Source organism: Phalacrocorax aristotelis, chromosome 19 (assembly GCF_949628215.1).
Source record: "Phalacrocorax aristotelis chromosome 19, bGulAri2.1, whole genome shotgun sequence".
NCBI lineage: Eukaryota > Metazoa > Chordata > Aves > Suliformes > Phalacrocoracidae > Phalacrocorax > Phalacrocorax aristotelis.
The window spans coordinates 6,133,380-6,147,304 of record NC_134294.1 but is presented as its reverse complement, the minus strand read 5'-3'; the positions used below and the strand labels follow the sequence as shown (position 1 = coordinate 6,147,304).

The 13,925-nt window shown below is 44.9% G+C and overlaps 1 long non-coding RNA gene across 2 annotated transcripts in view; it reads left to right on the top strand.

The window, feature by feature from the left end:
- Window positions 1–13,925, top strand: part of LOC142066393 (uncharacterized) — a 26,687-nt gene extending 12,762 nt beyond the window's left edge. Inside the window, exons 3-4 of one of the 2 annotated variants that reach the window (XR_012663698.1) lie at window positions 10,742–10,831; window positions 12,657–13,925. This is a non-coding gene — a long non-coding RNA (uncharacterized LOC142066393). Of the gene's footprint in view, window positions 1–10,741; window positions 10,941–12,656 lie in introns of those variants that run through there. The other variant, XR_012663699.1, reaches the window with a different exon arrangement.

Sequence of the window (13,925 nt, the reverse complement as noted above, 5' to 3'; positions counted from 1 at the left end):
TGTTTTTTAAAGATAAACTGGGAGATAAACACTGCCAAGGTGTTGCTCCTGCTACAGCAAAGGGTGACCATAGGATTCAGAGTCCTCCCACCTCTGCCTGTGCTTGCTCTGGTCACGCAATGTATACGGGCAAACGCAGGGGCAGGGCGAGGGTGACATGCCATTTCATTACAGAATGAAGCCATTATAAAATAGTCTCCTGGACTGATTCGCTAGCAGAGTGATGCAGACGCGCCAATCATTCGCGGCATTTCTCAAAGGCCGTGGGGTGTCGAGCCCCCAAATCCCCTTGAATACCAGTTTGATATGGGCACTTTGCTGCCTTGGCTCTCAAAATCACCAGCTGTAAACGCTCCAGTCCTGCCTGCACCTCGCTGCATCCCTGTGAAGCTAGAATAACCACAAAGGTTATTGACCTTCCCTTACGCACCCGTGCTGAACGCACTACCAGCAGAGAGCAAAGCTGGAGGGAATGAGAGCTATCACAGGCCCAAAGCCACCCCTGTTTCTGCTGAGCTGTACACCTTTGCCTCCCTAAATGCGTTTCGGTGTTCTTTTATTTACTGTGGTGTTTTCTTCAGGCGTTTCATTTCATATACCGCTTTGGGAGACTCTCAAAAGCTTTCTAAGTACAAACCATTGCTCGGCAGGCCTTTTCCTGAGACTAACCAAAGTTCTCCTTGCTGGACCAGTCAGGCTAACTAGGCATGTGTCCGCTTTCAGAAATGGCTTTGGTTCATTTCAGAACCCGCAGCTGCTCAAGTCTGGACCTGGCTCTTGCATGCCTCCCGGACTCTGAAGCCATGCCAGCGAGCCGTGAAGTCGGGAGGCTGCACCCGCGCTCCGGCGGTCTGCCCTCCTTGGGAAGGTGAGAGGGATGCCCGGATAGTCTAAGGGCAAATTATGGCAATCGTTTGAGCAGGTTTATGGCAATCAGGTTGTTACGGGATGTGTCATTCCAGTTATTTCTTTCCGTACCTTGCGAGCGGCTCAGACCCTGACAGGGCCCCATCTGGTGCTGTGAGTTACTGGCAAAGTGTGTTGCAGTTCAGAAAAGTGGTTGTTCCGCAGTATCAGATGGGACCAAACTTTCATGCCTGTTGTCAATCATGTTTTGCATAAACCGCAAAGACCATCCCACGGAGCCGTGCTCCTAGCTGTTTTTATTTTTTCACTATGGAGAGCAACCCAGCAAACTTAACCATTTGTTTAGCGTAGCCAGTCATTTGCAAACTATTTACGCTTCCCCCCGTAGCTTCAGATGAGGAAAGACTCCCTTGTAGTGCTCCAGAACCTGGCTTCTTTTTTGAGATACTCAATTAGTACCTACCAGCTCAACTCCTGTAACGTAAATGGACACTAGGTGAGGCTGAAGAGACCCTCGCTTCACCCCAGTCACTGAACACCAATAAAAAGTCACTATGATTTTTGGCAACACCAACCTGGAATAGATGGGGACTGCTCACTTAAGAAATGGCTATACATTTTTGAGCTACATGCAGATTGCAGCCTGTAAATTCTGGTTTTTTTTAAAAAAAAATCCAGTATTCCGGTGGCTTTTTACAGAGCTAGCTGCTGTTTCCATCAGCTACCTGCACCAAATACGCCTCCCTTACTGGAAAGGGACAGGCTGCTGTGAATAGCCGCATACCTCGATGACAGATGAGCTTGTGCTTTGATTATCAAATTTATGAAAACACCCTGAAGGGCTGGTTAGGTATCACTACACGCCTGACGGTTACACCTCTGGCCTTGAATGGCCTCACCCAGCTCAACTCTCACACTACAGAAAGAATGATTAACTCTGCATTTCCACCGAAATAGGGTTTCACTGCTGTTTATGCGGTATTTCTGCAGGGAATTGCACCTCAGTACGAACAGAAATGGGTAAAACTATTCAAATTCATGCAGGTAGAATCACAGTTGACGTCTCAAGTTGAACCTATAGCATTTACTGGCAAAAAAAGTAAATTCTTCTGGAACCGGCAGTGGTTTGACTGTAGTATCTGAATTTAGTACCAGTATATCAGAGAGAGCCACTGGAGGTGTAACCTGGCAAAAGATCGGGATAGTCTCAGAAATAACAGCAGTGAGGGGACACGGCTCGCACCCACATTTCTCTGATCCCCCCCTAAATATACCACACACAGTATGTATGTGCTGGTCCTTTGCAGATGGGGAACTTTCATCCCGGATTTAGTTCTGACTGAAACCATAAAAAAGTTCCAAAGCGCTCAAAACCCAGACTCCTGGTCGCTGGAATTTTGCAAGCTTAAGCAAAGCTGCTTTAATTTTTGTAACCACAAGCAAATGTTAAAAACCTCTGCGTTACAGGCAAGGCCAACAGTTAGGGCCAGCGTTAGGCCAGAAATCGCAGTAAGCGCTGGGAGCCCAGAGCACGGGCAAATCTACAGGGGCTCAGGAAGCGTGAAAGAAGTTGGGCACAAGCTGAAGCCCGGCAGAGGTGTGTGAGGAGCCCAGGCTGTGGCTCGGGGAGCTCAGCTGAAGGGACTGGCTTACCCAGTAATCTGTAGTTGGACTCACCTGGCCAGGTGTGAGGGCTTCGCTCAGAACCTGACCAGCAGCTACTCTGCCCAGTGCTCAGGAGCGTCCAGGTAAGAAACGCGTCTGCTTTTTAACCAGTCCGATCTGTCGCTGTAGCGCCTTGGAGCTGAGGCATCGGTTTGTTGTGCAAACTCCGCAAGGGAGCCGGTCCCTGGGGCGTTTGCTGCGGGGCTTCGCTGCCCCGCCGGCTTCCTCGGTGTAGGGCTGGGTCCTGGCTCGCTCCCTCTTCGTGCCCAGCCTCTTCCTCCGACACAGCGAAATGGTTCCTTCTCCTGCCCGGAGGAAAGACGTGTGTTGGGGAGCAGCAGGCGTTTTTCCCAGTCTGCTCTATTTTCCGGCTCTGTTCCGGAGCACGGACTGCGAATGCTGGCATTGCTATTGAGTAAGGCGGCAGCACAGTGCAGCGACTGAGGGGACACAAGGCTGGGAAGAGGAGGGGGGAGTAAATCTCTTGCCATTTATTTACCTGGAAAAGGAGCATGTATAATTTTATACATGGTCGATAAATAGCCACACTGTGTAATATCGAAACCAAACCAAAACACACCCCGCTCCCCCCATACCTTGATCCACACAAAGGGCAGGAAAATGGGATATAGGAGGCCTCTCAGTCCCGCCATAGTCGTGCCTAAAACTTACAAGTTCCAGCCATGGGAGAAATCCAATTAAAAAAAAAAAAAGAGTTAAATGCAGGCCGTGTCTAATTCACTTCGTTCACCATACAACCACTGTAAGCTCCAACTCTTCCCAGGCTTCTGCTTGTTATTTAAGTACATTTATAGGCAGTTCCTTTATCTCCCTTAGAACAGGTCCTAAAATCAGGGCTATTTTAGAACTGAGAACAAAGGCCAAAGACAAGCAAGGAAACTGAAAGAGTTGCGTGTTATTAACTCATCCTAGTTTGTCTTCAACTTTCCCTTTTTTCAGCGGTACTCAAGGCTTTTTCTCTCACTCTGCGTGCATTTATTGAAAGGATAGGCTCCCAAACAGTCATCAAATAGCAGATAGTGAATATGAGTTAGGCTCACACACAGAAATCCAAATGGGTTTGCTTAAAGTGATGTTTGGTATGCAAATAAAATTAGCAATCCAAATGAGGTTGTTTCTCCTCGCTGTTCGCTTAGCCTCTCCCTGGCTTTGGCTCCCGATTGGAGGGACCGAGGTAATGGTTTAACATAGTTTATTAAGTGATTTACATTTAGACACCAAAATTAAAAAGGAATCTTTATCAAATATCAGAGACTTTTGGTTCTTCCAATGACTCTTAAGACACATGGCTATAACAGTGTTTGAGAGTGAATGGGCAGTGTCAGACGGGGACGGTGACGCTGGGCACGACGCTGCCCCAGTGGCCAGCTGAGCTCCCGGGGTCCTTGGGTGCTCCCAGGGTCCTTGGGTGCTCCCAGGGGTCTCGGGTGCTCCCGGGGTCCTCGGGTGCTCCCAGGGGCCTTGGGCGCTCCGAGGGCTCGCTCCCGAGCAGGCGGCTTTCTCCCTGCAGTCCCAGGGGAGTGTCACAAGCACTAATACTCCAACCTGAACTTGGAAGTGGGTTTGAGCCCAGGTACTTTCACAGTAAGTTCACTATATCTGGAAAAAAAAAACCCTGTTGTTGCCTTGAAAAAGGTAGATAGTTTGATACAAGTGTGTATTATTCATTAAGCAGCTTCTTCAATACTTAAATCCACATTTGTTGAGTAAAACAATCAAATGCTGTGCTCATAGTTTCTGTAGTCTAAATGTCTTGAACTTTGTTCTTGAATCAATTTAGATCGTAACAGTTGTGCCAGGAGGTGCTTGTTAGATTTACTGCCTTGGGAGCTGACTCCACCTTTCCTTGCCTAAAATAAACTGGCAAAGGAATATGAAAAGAGCTTCTCCCAAGCACAAGCTTCTTAAGGGGGCTAGGTATGAAATTTTTCTTCCCTGCCGCCTAAGTATCTAAACAGCCTTCCACGCTACATTTAGGGCCCATATGCTGAAGATGTAAAGCCCATCCACACCATACCTAGAACAAACCTTTCTGTTGACTGGGCTTTCATCACACTTAAAGGTGATAGGAAGTGTTTTTAAAGCACTGGAGTTTTTATTGCTTTAGATGACTAATAAAGTATATAGAAGGGTTCAAGCTGTTCTTCCCCCTAATTGTTTTGATTTGTACAAAATACTAGGAAAATGAAATGCTTTTTCCTTTGTCTTCGCTCAGCTCCCTGTTAGAAATCCCTGGTTTATTTTTGCTTGTTTTTCAAATAGTTACTTGTAGGAGAGGAAAGGAAGCACTCAGCTGGTTTTTTTTTTAAACCCATACATTGCTATGCCAGTATTTTAAACTTTAATGTTAGTAAGTTAAAGCCAAATAAGAAGGCTGAATACTTGGAGTCTACAACAAAGTCTCTTGGTTATTTTCTTCTGCAACTGTCCGACAAGTTGCTTTCTGTGTGTGAGCCTGAGATTTCCCGATTCGAACGTGTAGGTAATAGACAGCAATTTGCTGGCAATGCTGCCTGCAGCTACTAGCTGCAGCGTGGCTGGGGAGAAGGGGACACCGACCGTGGCGGCGGGGGGGTACGGCACGAGCGGGCCGGCGGCATTGCGGCACAGCATCACGCCAGCAAGCAAAGCCCGTTCTGAAACCCCTCCTAGTGCTCGCAAGCTGCAGGAGGAAGCATCAATCGTGCTTACGAGCTCGTGGGAGGCAAGCAAACGGGAGGGGTGCGAGGGCTGCGTTTGGTAACATGCAGTCCCCAGCCTGATGCTGTGCTTGGTCATGCGAAGGCGTAACGGGCCCGATGATGTAGAACGTAGTTGCGTATTTTACCTGGTGGTATGTGAAGCGTAGCGCAACAGAGTCCTCAGGACTGCTTTTGTACACCATAGCACAAGCTGTAGACTGGTAAAGGATATTTTAGTTCTTGAATTTAACTTTAGGAGAACCTATGATCACCTTAGAACATTAACCGTGTTGGAATAAGGGCTTCAGGGTTTTGCAGAAAAAAATAAGGCTGAAAAAAATTCATTTTTCACAACGTTAAAGCCAATATTTTTCATTGCTTTTCAAAATTTTCTGTACCAAAACATTTTACATCTAAGATTAATAAAAGGGAAGCAGACCAAAATGAAAGTTTGCCTAATTTCTTTTGGCCCCAATATAATAATTTGCTTACAATGTTTTGTTACCAAAAAAAAAAAAATAATTTACCTGGTACCAAGACTGAACGCAGGGATTAACCGGTTGTGCCTGTAGCTAGAAACCAGAGACTGTACCAGGTGCTCTATTTGGAGTTTCCGTAGCCTTTTGAGTATGGCTAAAGCCATGGCAAGTAGCTGGAAGGTTCCTACCTGCCTTGCTCTTATGGTAAGGCCTCAGTCGGCAAAGCGAGAGGTAATTATGCCAGGCAGACACAGATTGCTTCAGCTTTCACCTTCCCTGAGCCCAGGCTCTTCTGGTAGCCATGAAGCTTTCTACTCTCTGCTAGTCAATTCAGGTGACCTACCCAGGGTGTTCCCTTGCCGTTCAAAGAAAAAGAAATACTGGGTTTGCTGAAATAGATGTTGCTTTTTTCCTTCCCGCTGCTTTCCTCAGACGGGGGGTTGGTTTGGGGATCTCTCCCGCTTTGGGAAGGTGGTACCTGCCTTACTCGTTCAAGGATCATAAGAAGGTATTCAAGTCAAAAGTCTCCTGGGCTTGTTCCAGATTACAGGTCAGGAGGACAAGTAGCATTAAATACATATATTTGTGCTGAGGAATTACAAGAGCGTTTACTGCTTGTATTTTGTGAGAGACTCTAGATTCTAGCTTGTGTAAGGACCATTTTTTCTGGATGTAGGGTTTTTAAGGTGGGAAGCTATTGAGAAATTGCTCCCCCAGCCCCCACCCCCAGCCCAACGGCAGATCCTCATTTAGAAATCAAGGATATTTCAAAGTATAGCTTGGTGAACTGTTACCGAGTCGGCTTCAGTCTCGTGTGGCTGGCTAGGACTTTATGTCTGGGGCAAGGACAAGGCAACGCTTCATCTGCAGTGTCTAGAACCCCGGTTCAGCTTCACAGAGGTGCAGCCCCTTTGAAAAGCTGGTCCTAAGTGGTGTCAGCCCAACACAGTCCGTCTGCAGCAAGCGCACGAGTAGCAGAGCCCTGGAGTGCAGAGCCGTACGGCTGCGCCGGTGCCGCCACCTCGTACCCAAACTAGAGGAGACCGCTGTGAGGAGCGGGCTGTGCCTCCCTACGGAGCTGAGCTGCGTCAGGAGGAAGGGGCTTCCTGAGAAGGAGTTATCGCTCTTGGGCAGGATTTATTAGACTGAATTCAGGCCTTGGGGAATACTGTTTACTTGGTTTAAACACACAGAAATCTGTATTGCTTCAAAAGAAATTCAACTCAGAGCTGGGTTGAGATTCAACTCTTTTATTAAATATTCAACTAAAATGCCTAAAATTAATAACATAAGCTCTAAGGCAGCGAAACAGCACGTTAAATACCATGTAAGATATAAAAATATATATAAATATATATAAAAAGATATAAAAAGATATAAAAATACAATAGCAGCTAGTGAAACTGTTCTTCCTACTCCTACAAAGAAAACAGTCTGTGTTTATCCACACACGTGGATTCTAGTGATAAAAACAGTGACAGTAGAATATTCATCCGAATAATTGCTGTGAGCTACGGGTAACAGAATACGTGAACACAGCATTAAGGACTAGAGTCACATCGTCAATCTCTTTGCCTTCTCTGAGAATGTTTTATGTAAATCTACCCTTTAAAATTCACTGCATAGGACATCTCAGGGGTATTTTTTTTATTACCAGTTTACCCAAGAATGCGTTTTAATAAAAGACATGTAGTTCTTGTTTTCACTTCTTTTAGAGATAATTAGTAAAGGGTAGCGCTGCTGAAAGGTCAAATTTGTTTCATTTCAAGAAACACTGTAACTCCAGAAGAAAACCCTTGATCATGTTGAGCTTCTCATGAGGACGGAAACAGAAACAGGGAAGCTTCCAATAAGAGACTGTAGCTTCTGTGAAATCCAAAGGGTAAGTGTTGGACAGAGAGAGGCATAGAGAGGAAAGGCAAACAAGGAACCCAGCAGCTGATGTTCAGGGATAGCACAGTAAAAGTCTAACATGCAGTGGACTAATATCTTGCTGAGACACTGCAATATACCAAAAGTAGAAGCCAGTTTCCATAAAATAATTGTACTGTGAAAAGGAATACTGCTTGTACCCTGCAAAATGAGACTTGCCAGCGTGAGTCATTTTAACCAGGACACAGATACCATCTTCACCATCGGAGCAGTTTTGGGCAAGGCGATTTCCTAACTGGGAAATTCCTGACAATTCAGTGAGACTTCATTGATGTAGAGAACTATCTTCATCCTCACGCCTCAGGGCACAGCGTGCTCATCAGCTGAGCTCAGGAGCACATTCTGCCGTGCTGTTCCCTCCCACCGCTGTTGTGTTGCACAACTAGGGTTGCTCTACTGAGAAACGCAACAACTGCCACGGGCTGCTGCTGCTTCTCGGGTGCGGAGGATAAAGGCCGGTAGCCCCGTGTGGGGAATCAGAGCGCTTCTCGGGGGGGGCCACCTTTCTCGTTGTATAATCTAACTACATCTCAGATAGAAGATTTGCTGAACTGAGGGCTGTGCGAACGCTTTTACTTTATAAGATACTTTTAAAAGTACTTTTCTGTCTGTAAAAGTAAAGCAGACCTTATTCAAAGTTGCAGTATAGTAACAGGGTGCACTGATCTGCTGCTGGGTTTTGCTTGTTTAACAAATAATTTCCAAACAAATGCAGCTACTTAAACTGACAGCACCCCCAGATGACTAAATGGCCCAAGTTTACCCAGAGAAATTCTCTTCACCTTAAACAACAGCTAAAAAAGCCCCTGTGGTTTCTGCATTGGGTATAGGAGTAACTCCTTACGATGAAGATTTTAAGATTCAGAAACAGTCGACTTCCAATGCCATGGCGCTGGGAGTTTTCAGCCGTGCTTACTGTGCAGCACTGGGAGCAGCGATGGTCTCTGCTTAGCTGCTTTAGTTCTATGATGTCTTTCTCAAACCTTCAAGGTTGTTGTGCCTGCACCCATTACATTTCGGGAAAGTCTGACAATAGGTCCAAAAGTTACTAACACAGAGCTAGCTAGTGAGCACAGGAGCCTAGTTTCTTAGGGAAGCAAGTTCAAAAAAACATATTGTGACCTACCTACGTACTATGGACACTCGAGCTTATACTCTCTTGACTTTTCTCATCTCTCCTTATACTTCTGCAGGCATTGCAGTACAGTTTGGGTGTTAACAAGACAGACATAGAACCAGTGCACTTGAATAAGCTTTCAGCGTAAGCCCAAACTCCAGTGAGAAGGCCCAGGCATCAGGCTTCATTGATTCTTCTGATAAAGGCAAGCTTTTTTTCCTCCATATTCTGTCAAGACGAAGATTTTTGCCAATGCAATTGACGGCATTACCAGACAGTATTAGACAAAAATAGCTAGATCTAACTTTGCCTGGTAAGACAGCAATCAGCAGGCACTCGGGCTAAAGCAAACCACCAACATTAAAGGACTTTCTCCAGATCCAGGACTAAAAAGATAGGGCAGGGAAAGGCTGAGGGCCTCTCCCTTAGACAAAGCAATAACCAGTAAATATTTAACTTGATATAGTTGCTGATTATAAGGCAGTACAATTATGAAAACATATCCGTTTCCAGTTCACTGGTACGTGAGTTTAAAAAAATTGTAAAGAAGTTGACTTACCAACAGCTCTGTCCACTGCATCCTTCTTGCTGTGGAACTGCTCACCTTGCCCGCGTCTGGTGCAGCGCCGTCAGTAGCAGCACAGCAAGACTGGGGATGCGTACGTTTCAGCTGCGCTCTAAAGTCTGTGCCCTCGTCAATATTAAAAGTCTCCTCAGTGAGACAACTTTTTTTGGAATTAAATCTGGTGCAGACCAGGCCTCAGACAGCATTTAAACCAGCCTAAGAACCAGTAGTGCCTGTGGAATTGCTCTCCTGTGAAACTGATTTAAGAGAGATGAAAATCAGTAGAAGAGGAGGGAGAGAAAGATATTGAGGCAGAAGGGGATTTTTCTGGGTTGCCCCTGGCTCTCATGACTAACTGTCTCTCTCTGAGACAAGATTGAATGGACACTTTCCTAAGCATACCTCATCATGGGGGCGGGTAGAGGGGACTTCCCTGGTCTCCGTTTTGTGTTTTTTTAAGGCGACATTCCTGTGCCTGCCATGGATGCCCAATTAGAGTTATCTTTTTTGGCTTTTTTATTTATTTATTTACTCAACTCCATCCAAGGTTAGGACCCACATGTTGTTTTAAGGAGAGATGGATGGGAGGTAGGTGTGCGCTCCAATTCATCTTATTTAAATGCTTGTTAAAAGTCAATTTGTAGAGTCACTCAAATTTCACACCATTTCCTCAATCCCTTGTGAACCAGTTACTTATTAACACAGAGGCTAATCACCAAAGAACGCTTCTCTGCTTCTTCCTTCTCCCTCGTTTTCCTGAGAATTACAACCTGCAAGGGCAAACACAAAACTGAGCTTGGTCCAGTGAGTCAACCAGTGGCGTTAAAGCAGGCACCGTCAGCTCCTTTCAAGCTGTTCACATTGTAATGGAAACCAGTTTAAGTTAGATACCAATTGGTTCATTTTTCCTACCGTTCCTGTATTACCTAGCAGTTTTGGCAAGGAATCGTAAGCCCAGCTTACTGCAAAGTGTTGAAAAAAAAACAGTGAGGGACTTCCAGTAACAAAGGCAGAGAATGTACCGCTGTGTTGCTAAACCAGTTCTATTTTACAGCCAGGGAAGGGATTAACACTAAGTTGAGGATGAGGAAAATGTTTTGGTGCTCCGATGCAAACACAAATCAATATTTGGAATCCATTTAAAGATCTGGGGCGAGGAGCGTGTGGTCAGAGTGCATGTGTAACACTGCCTTATTTCTCACAGAGAGGAGCTGAAAACCAATGGGTGCAACGCTGAAGAAGCAGTACAAGGTCTGTGTACCATCCCACCCTAGGTCAGATCCCCACCAGCGCTGAAAAAATTGTTGTGGTCTTACAGAAGCGCAGGCGATACGAACGCTCCTTGTGGAAGGATGAACCTCAGCTTGCAGAGTGACTGCTAATGAGTTCTGACGTGAATTCTTATCCTCTACAGGTGGACCAGGTTGTCTGCAAAATACTGACTTGGATTAATCTGGCAAGGACGAGGAAGGACCTGTCGTGTAAGCAGACTGGCCCTGAATATGTACGTGCAGTTCGGGCAGGAGGCATTAAACATCACCGGAGGAGGGCAAGTCTAGCACCTAATTTAGTCCCCAAATTTGGCTTGCAAATATATGCTTTGTTAGAGATAGGTGAGTGATCCCAGAATCTGCTTGCTGAATCCGACCCTTAACACGACAAGCAATACTACCACTAGCAGTGCTGAAACTTGTCCTTTTTTACTAAAGCGGATGGAACTGGACTCTCTGGCTCAAATATGACATGATAGGCCACAGAGATAATACTCTGACAGTAAGAAGAGGTCTCCTCAAGCACTTCTCTGTCACCCCAGGAAACTTGCTTAAATCTGACCTCTATGTCGTTGGAGATAAGTACTTATTTCCTTAAGGAGTCCCAGCGCTTCTAATCAAAACCTCATCCATTCCCACGCTGCATGCAGCGGTGGGAGTTGCCACACAGTGAGAACAAGTTCTTGTGGGGCTCCTCTGCTTGGTTAGGTAGAGCAGGGTAAGCATTCAGTCGTTGTCCATTGCCTGAGTTAAATTCCTTTGTTTCTTAATGGAATGATTAGCGTGATTAACCCACCTGTTCTATAAGCGGAAAGCACTGCCTGCAACAGGGCAGGTTATAAGGTTGGAAGTTCATAGGCCGTTCAACCATGGAGGCATAATTGAACTGTAATTGGGAAGAATGACCTTTACAACCAGCATCCTGCCCTAACCACCTCTCACAGCCAAGCATGGCAATATTACAGGCAAATCTTTCAGCCTCCTGGACAGGGGCTGTGCCACGCAAATACATCGCAGCTCTGACCACTGTTTGGGGAGAAGAAAGCATTACTGTGCCTCTGAGAAGACGTGCATTCTGTGCGTTAGAGCTGACGTGTCCTGTATCACCTCCTTCACAGCAACATCAAGGTTCAGTAGCACCTAACGGAGCCATTTCCAGCAACTTCTTTGTTGGAAGTCCTTGTGATTATAGCCATTTACTGTATCTAAAGACACTTGTTAACATGATAGCCACCATCCTTACCCTCTCATCCAAATGTTCCACTTTGGCCTAAATTGTGGTACTGTGTCTTTCTGTGAGAGCTCCTCCTGATGCATGTTGTTGTTTGGTTCACCCTTTAAACATCGTTACCAGACAGTGTTAGAGTAGCTCCAAAAAATCCAGCACTGTCTAGTAAGATGCCCACAGAGGACCATCGTCTGTCCAGCAGTTGGAGAAATGAAGCATCTATTAATGATTCCACAGTCTTCAGGTTGTCAATGTTCCATAAAAACTAACAGAAATGGCTTGAGAAAGATTGCCTTACATCTGTGGGTGTGTAAATAATTTACCAAATATGGGATGGGCCTAAGGAAGACATTTGGTACTAAGGCATAGTTTGAAAATCATGGTGGATTTCAGGAGACAACGATAGTATAAAAAGTTGATTTAATAAAGCTCTAAAATAGAAACATAAGTAAAAGAAGTAAGATTTCTTGTGGTTTGTTTCTTGGCTTCCTCACTCCCTTCTCCCTTTTGCTTCTCAAAAATACTGATTCAAGTCTTTCCAATCACTTAAAAGGACACACTGAAAACTGGTATGTAAAGAAAACAGTACTAAGAAGGGCACAAAAAAGTGTCAAAGGTGGCCTAGCATTTAACACCGTTAGTTCCTTTTACAACAAATACTTCATTTAAGTTTTCATTTAAGGGATGCAGACAAATTTGAGTCTTAAATAAACATGACAGTGACAGGAGACTGAGGTGTACAGTAGTTAGGCAGTAATGTAATTAAGCATAGTAAATAATAATGATAAAGATGTTAAGGTATCTGTTTGCTTTCTTTTCTTTTTTTCCAGAAGACGGGGAAGTTTGCTGTAGCACATCATGCAACAGAGAAGGTAAAAAATCTAGCACACGCGTCTCAGCCTGGGGCATTTCCCTGTGTAAGAGCCCCGTGCCGTTCTGCGGGGGGCCGTTGTTCTAAGGACCCCAGATTTCCGGCTGCCGCTGACCCCCTGCACCACCCAGGAGGAAGGCGGCACGACTTGTTTCGTCTTCCTTTCTACACCCCTTATTGTTAGTCTTATCTCTCGGGGCAGTAATGGCCCCTCACTGCGTGATAGCTTAAGAGAGCTCTGATCTGAGCTACGCTGTGTAGGTAACGCTACACTGCATGTAATATTTATTATAGCTGTAAGGTACTCATAAGTCTTTGTGGAGCCAGCACAGCATTTCACATGGTATAGAAACCACCTTTCTATCAAACTAAACTGTAGAGGAATACATTTAATCGGAGCTACACTTCAGTGAATCATTTGGTTGACGCTTCAGAACAGGGCTCAAGGAAACAACCAACGGTCTCAGTGCGAGAAATTAAAAGCCAGGGCACACCGTATAGCAGCAGGAGATCCCAGGGGAGGGTAGGAAGGGGAGGGGAGGGGGCAGGATGCGTTTCGGTGCTTAACACCTGCCAGGTTCACTGAAACACCTGCCCACATAGCCGTGTGTCAGATAAAAACATCTAACGGCACTAATAGCCTTTCTCAGGGATAGCCTTTATAAATCATTATTTATAGTACCTTTAATATCTGATAACTGGGAAGCGTAACTTCCTGTATTGCTTTAATTCTCAGTAAAGAACAAAAAGCTTCCACGAACCATTTAAGACTCCATCCTCACTTATGCTGAGTCCCTTTAGACTGAGCTGGTTCTTTCAAGGTGACTTTAGTATAATTCATTTAGGGAAAGAAACCTCATAGAATAAGAATCAAGCCCATTATATTTTAGAATGTATTATAATGTTAGTAATTTAAATGAAATTTAAAATGTACGCATTATATGAAAGTTCAAAGTTTTAAAATAAATGGCTTTGCTATTAGAACATTCTACTGGAGAAGTCTAGAGGACCTGCTGTGAAAAGGAAAGCGTAAGTTAGAATAGCAAAGCTGAAAAAGTAAACACCACTTTTGATTTCAGCAGCCCAGGTGTTTAGATGAAAAGAACATTTTGATTTTGAGTGAAAATGATGAACAAGAAAACTCAACTGTTACATTTCAATAAAAGGTTTGCTTTCATTCTCTGGAAAGCTACCATTTTTGAAAGGTAAATAAAAAGAACATGTTTGG